General features: G+C 47.6%; 1 long non-coding RNA gene across 1 annotated transcript in view; it reads right to left on the bottom strand.

The window, feature by feature from the left end:
• Positions 1–4005: 4005 nt before the first annotated feature.
• LOC109687293 (uncharacterized) overlaps positions 4006–6000 on the bottom strand; it is a 49319-nt gene continuing 47324 nt past the window's right edge. The window contains exons 2-5 of the long non-coding RNA XR_012450695.1: positions 5528–5632; positions 5073–5096; positions 4915–4963; positions 4006–4752 (exon numbers count right to left, since the gene is read on the bottom strand). This is a non-coding gene — a long non-coding RNA (uncharacterized lncRNA). The remainder of the gene's footprint in view (positions 4753–4914; positions 4964–5072; positions 5097–5527; positions 5633–6000) is intronic.

Raw genomic sequence — 6000 nt, 5'->3', positions numbered from 1 at the left:
ATTGAAGTAGACTCTGATGAACTACTTATTAATCCCTGATGTTAATCTGACACCAGAGTGAGGCTGTAATATAAGTCTCTCTTCCCAGGCCACTCAAACCACATGTACCAGCCCCCACACAGTAAGACACACAGACAGAAAATGAGAGTGAGCAGGAAGGAAGTAAACTTGTACCTCACCTTCTTCCAGAGTGGCAGTCATGAAGTAAAACTTGAAATTTGTTGTTGTTTTTCTTGTCTGAGGTTTCAACTTAGGGTCTAGCGCTCTGCTCCCTGCGGCATGCCCCCAGCCTTTTTGGCTTTGCTTATTTTGAGGGTAGGGTTTTGGACTTTTCCCTGGGCAGGCCTCAGCCCAGCATCCTCCTATGTATGCCTAGTCCCTTGTAGCTTGGATTACAGATGCCCACCACCCAGCTTGTTGATGAGATGGTGAGGGAGGGGAGCTTGCTAACAATTCCACACACCCCCCCCGAGGGACTGGCTTCAAACAGCGATCTTCCCAAACTCTGCATCCACAGGTTTACAGGTATAGGTCACCTTGCGAAAATTGAATATTTATATCAATTCCTGGAGTCTGCAAAGCTTTGATTTAATTATATGTGTCTGTAAATCTACTGCAGAAACCTGGTCATCGAGCGTCACCTAGTGTTAAGACATAGGTAATGACACATTTAAAACAACACACACAAACCCAGATTTTGGGAAGGACTGCTTATGTGTCCTCTCTCCTTTTCCATAAGAGAGATTTCATTAGTCTCTGAAAATTCTGTCAGACCACGGAGAGGATGCTTGTTTTATTGCTTATCACAGCTAAATGTCAGCTTGCTTAAAGAAGGAGTTACTCTGGTCAGGATTTGGACGACTGGTCAAGCATTCAATCACACTCAGGTGCCCACAATGTACCAGATGAAGTTCTACCCTCACACCATTGTTCCAAGAATTGAACTGTCACTCATTTTCCCTCCCTCGCCCCTCCACCTCCAGCACCTGCGCTCTCCTCTGTGTTAGAGATTCCAGCCTAAAAAGCCTGGGCAAGAGGCACAGACACCTTCCTTTCATAAAACAGGAAATTTCATTTTCTCCACAGTATTGCAGGTGGACATTGCATGAGGCATGGACTCCACAAATCAGAGGACTACATGTTACCCTTTAACCAGGACATGGTGACGCACAAAGGCTGGGACTGTGCAGACACATTTGGCAAGGGTGGCATGAGTGACTGTAGTGGCACACACCCAGTCTCCAGGAGCAGTAGCAATGGCAGCATCAACACCAATCGCATAGTCCACCCCCAGCCCATCTGCATGTTAACATAGCATCCAGGGCACTGTCTGGGAAGCCCTGATCTGCATGCCCTGTAGACTCAGCTCTAGAACTGTGCTGTTGTCTCCAGACCTGGGGACTAATCAGATCACCCACACTGCAGCTCCAGGGCTCCACCCTTGCTCCCCTTCTCCTTTGTAGCCATCACTCTGGTACCCTCAGCAGTTCTCAAAGCTGTAACTGACATTCGTTTTTTTGTTCTTTTTTTTAATTGGGATATATTCATTGTAGATGGGAGATTCATTGTGACAATCCCAAATAGGCTTATATTGTACATTGGTTAGATCACCCCCACTGTCTCTCCCCTCAACCTCCTCCATACCCCACTTAAAGCATTTGCAAGAGGTTTCTTTGTTCTATTTCATGTAAGAATATGAAGTCCATCCACCATATACCCCTGACATGTAACTGACATTTGCATGATGTCACCTCCCAAACTTATTCCTCCAGCCCACGAATTTCTCCTAAAGGTCTCCAGAAGGGTCTGCCCACTGTCAACCTGCCAAGTCAACTGCACTGTATTTCTCTCCCTCCCCGTCTCCCTCTCCCTTCCCCTCTCCCTCTCCCTTTTCTTGATACAGGGTCTCACTGTGTTGCCAGGATGATCTTGAACTCCTGAGCTCCTTTGGTCCCACTTTAGCTTCCCGAGTGCTGGGATTACAGCAGGCGCCAACATGCCTGGCTCTTCACCTGCATTTCTAGTGGACATTTCAGCTCCACATTTCCTACACTGAGAGCTGCCATGTCCCCTCCTCACGAATGCCCATGTCAGTCTTCCTTTTTCCGCTGATGCAACTCGATGTTCTATTATACTGTCCCCAATGTTTGGTGTCCTCCTTAATTCTCTTTTTATGTCAGACCCTAGAGTCTGTGGACTGATAAATGCGGTAAAGCCCATCTTCCAGTATTCATGGAGTCCAATCCCTATTTCCACAGTTCACCTCCAAGTTCAAGTGCAGGACAGTTCCAGCCTGGAGCACTGACCAGTCCCCCACACTTTTCCCTGTCCCTGAACTCTCTATACTGTTCTAACCTCGGCAGCCAGAGCAATCCTTTGAAAAAAGAATTTGTGCCCTGTGTGCCTTTTGAGTGAGGAAAACTTCCTCACTCAAAGTAAGAATCCTTCCAGTGTCCTCAACACCCACAGAAAGTGGGCATAACTCTGACCTCCTCAAGATATCTCTGGGCAGCACATCCTAGATTCTTCACGCTCCCCAGAACACAACACAGGATCCTGCTCCAGGACATTTGCTTAGAAAAATCTTCCATCAGACACCCTCATGACACATTCCTTCATGAGCTACAAATCCTTCTTGAAAGGTCACCTTCTCAATGAGACCCACAATGAACATCCTAGAAAAATAGTCTTCTTGCCTGTTCCCACACCTGCACATTGCATCACCTGTGCCGTAGCACTGACCTCCTCCTGTGTGAACACTCTCCTTATTCACTCTGCTTAAAGTGCATCACTTGCCTCTTCTCCCTCCAACTCCTGCTCCACAGAGCTGGATGATTTGGCCTCTTTTTAGTTCCCCCTTGGATCCTTGATCCAAAAATTGTGTGTTATGTAGACAGTATCAACCAATGAGAGTTGAATGAATGGTCACTGCAGACCTCCTAGCCTCCTCTGGAGACTCTAACTTTATTAATGGAGTCTCAGGCACCATGCTACTCTGTGGCAACTGCAGCACAAGGTCCTCTCACACTGAGGTCAGGGCCCCCTGGGCTTTTCTCACAACTGCAGCCCTCCGTCCCGCCCTCCCATACCAGCCCTGCTGCATCCACAGCAACCATTACTCCTTTCCTTTAGAAAAGTTGATCCTTAAATTATGGATCATATTTCCAGTCAATTAAAAATCTACATTAGATTCTGCATTTAAATTCACAAATTGGAAGCTAGACATGGTGTTGCACACCTGTCTGAGTCTGAGACAAATGGTCATGAGTTTGAGCCCAGCCTGTGCAACATAGCAAGATTGAGTCTCAAACAAATCAAAATAATAATAATACAATAAATCCAGTCATGAATTTCTACTGGAGCTAGGCTGGGATTTTTAGAGCTAAGGCAAGGAGAGCCATGGATGAGCAGAGAAAGTGGAACCTGACAGGAATTTCCCTAAATTCTTCTCTCTGCTATCCCCACACTCTGTTCCTTTAAAAATCTTGGAAAAAAGCCAGGCGCCAGTGGCTCATGCATGTTTTCCTAGCTACTCAGGAGGCAGAGTTCAGGAAGATCTTGGTTCTAAACTAGCCCAGGGAAATAGTTAGCAACACCCTGTTTCAAAAAAGAACCATCACAAAAAAGGGCTGTAGGCATGGATTATACAATAAGAGTGCCTACCTAACAAGTGTGCCTAGAAGTCAGCCTAAAAGAATGCCACCATAAAAATAAATAAATAAGTAAATAAATAATCTTGGACAAAAGATAGAAACCACAATACAGGAAACTGTGCTAGAAGGAGGGCAAGAGCTAGACAGTTCTGAAAAGTCATTTCCTGATACCACAGAGAATCCAGTGTGCAGGGGCTTCCATGTTCTTGTGGGAAAATAACTGGAAAATGACCATTTGCTCCTATCAGAGATGGGGACACTCCCAGAGGACAATGACACCAGAACTCATACATGATAACAAGAACAAGCAAATTCTCTATGAAAACGTGAAACAAAAGTCATGGTGGCTAAATATTGGACTCAGGCTTGCGTCTAGGCTGACTTGCCACATGTGGTTGTGGCTGCCCACAGTCCTGGACATAGGATCAGGTCCTTCAATGTCTTCAAAGTCCCAGTGATCACAGGTCCTGGTGGGACAAGGCTTTACTGAAGAAACAGGGACTAAAGAACAGGGATATGACTCAACTGAGGAGTGGCCACATCAAAGCCCAGGATGGACTGAGCACCAACTGTGCATAGCTCTGTCCACATGTGACTTCCCACAGCCTTCTGCTGTCCCCTTCTGCCTCAGACTCAGAGCAATGAACACAAGGACTCTGGAAGCTTGTCAAGTTCTATTTTTCTGTCTCAAGCTTATTAATCTTCCTTTGATTTTATTAACTCATCAACCATGACTTATGCCAAAAATTTGAACAACAAATGTATTTGAACAACAACATATCCACATCTCACTGTCAAAGGGCAGTGAGAATTGCAGCTCAGTGCAAGCTAATTTTAACACAGGGATGGAGCCGTCCTAGTCCTGCATCTGCTGGAGGAGCACGTAGATCAGGAAAGATGACCCAGGTCAGTGAGGGGAGGGGTCTCAGTGCTCAGGGCTGGGCTCCTCATTTCCTTACATTATGCTGAGAGGAGCCCAGACACATGGACACAGTCAGAGGACAATTGCAAGTCAGGAGCTCTTGAAGACACAGGAGGGAGGGAGGAGAGACCTGAACAGATCCTCTATGGCTCAGTCCTCACAAAGCACTGTCTCACACTGTAGGAGAAAATGATCATGACAAATTCAGACAGGCACTGTAAGTGGTGACACTCTGAACAGCCCACCACACAATCAAAATGTCCCAATCTATAGTTTCCATTACCCAGGAATCTGCCTTCTGCCCCAGGCCCAAGCCCAACTCAGGCCCTCAGGTGTCACCTTTTTTAAGCTGTGAGAGAAGAATCAGAGTCCTGGGACCTGTCCCTGTCTGGGGAAGAACAAAACATCTGGTCAGAGACCACAGGAGATGTGACTAAAGGAGGAATTACAGGGTGGGTAGGCCCACTGCTTAGAGACACCCCCACCCCCATACTTACTTGCAGTCTGAGTATAGTTTCCACCTGTGGGAAGAATACAACCCATGAGAGGACAGGAAGGAGGCAGGGCCGTGAGATCGTAGATGCGCCACTAGTTTTAGACTCCAGGGAAGTTTCCAGGCTGTGACTGTAGACCCAGGGTAGGACTACTAGGCATGAGGAGAAGGGATGGGCAGGAAGAGGCCCAACTGACCTCCTGGAGGCCTGTCCTCAGAGGGACTTTCCCCTCTGACCTCTGATAGCTGGGAATCAAGTCCCAATCACCACCATCAGCAGGGTGATAAATTTTCCTTCATTGCCAATATGATTAACAAAGAGTAGCTGTCAACAAAGAAGCTCCAGGCATGGGAAGCACCCTGAATGTTGCTCCTTTCCATTAAGGAGGCAGGGACACTTCTAACCCCGGGCTTAAAACACATGGTGGGATAACAACTCAGACCCTGACCCTTCCCTACCTGTGAGCTTCCTTCTCCGCATCACAACAGCTGCTACAGTTCCAAGGAGAATCACCAGGCCAATGACAATTCCCACAATGAGGATGGTGGGCCCAGGAGGTGGTTCTGGGAAGCGAAAGGAAGGGAAGGGAAGGTGATCCTCAACTCTTAGCCCTGACCCTGCCGAGGATCTCCAGGACAGCTCCTGCTTTCCCTGACAAGAGGCTCTGTGCCCACGTCCCCTCCTTACCCCATCTCAGGGTGAGGGGCTCAGGCAGCCCTTCATGCTGCACATGGCACGTGTATCTCTGCTCCTGCCCAGAAGGCACCACCACAGCTGCCCACTTCTGGAAGGTTTCATGCAGAGACACTGATTGGCTCCCTGGGAATCCAACAAGCAATGGGAGTGAGTGTCCAGGCAAAAGGACCTGACACAGGTTGGGAGAGGGAGGAGTGAAACTCTGCTGAGATGGGGAAATCCCCAGTGCTTGTCT

Source organism: Castor canadensis, chromosome 8, assembly GCF_047511655.1.
Source record: "Castor canadensis chromosome 8, mCasCan1.hap1v2, whole genome shotgun sequence".
In the NCBI taxonomy this organism is placed as follows: Eukaryota; Metazoa; Chordata; class Mammalia; order Rodentia; family Castoridae; genus Castor; species Castor canadensis.
Note: the sequence above shows the minus strand (reverse complement) of the source record. Positions and strands in the feature narration are given on the sequence as shown.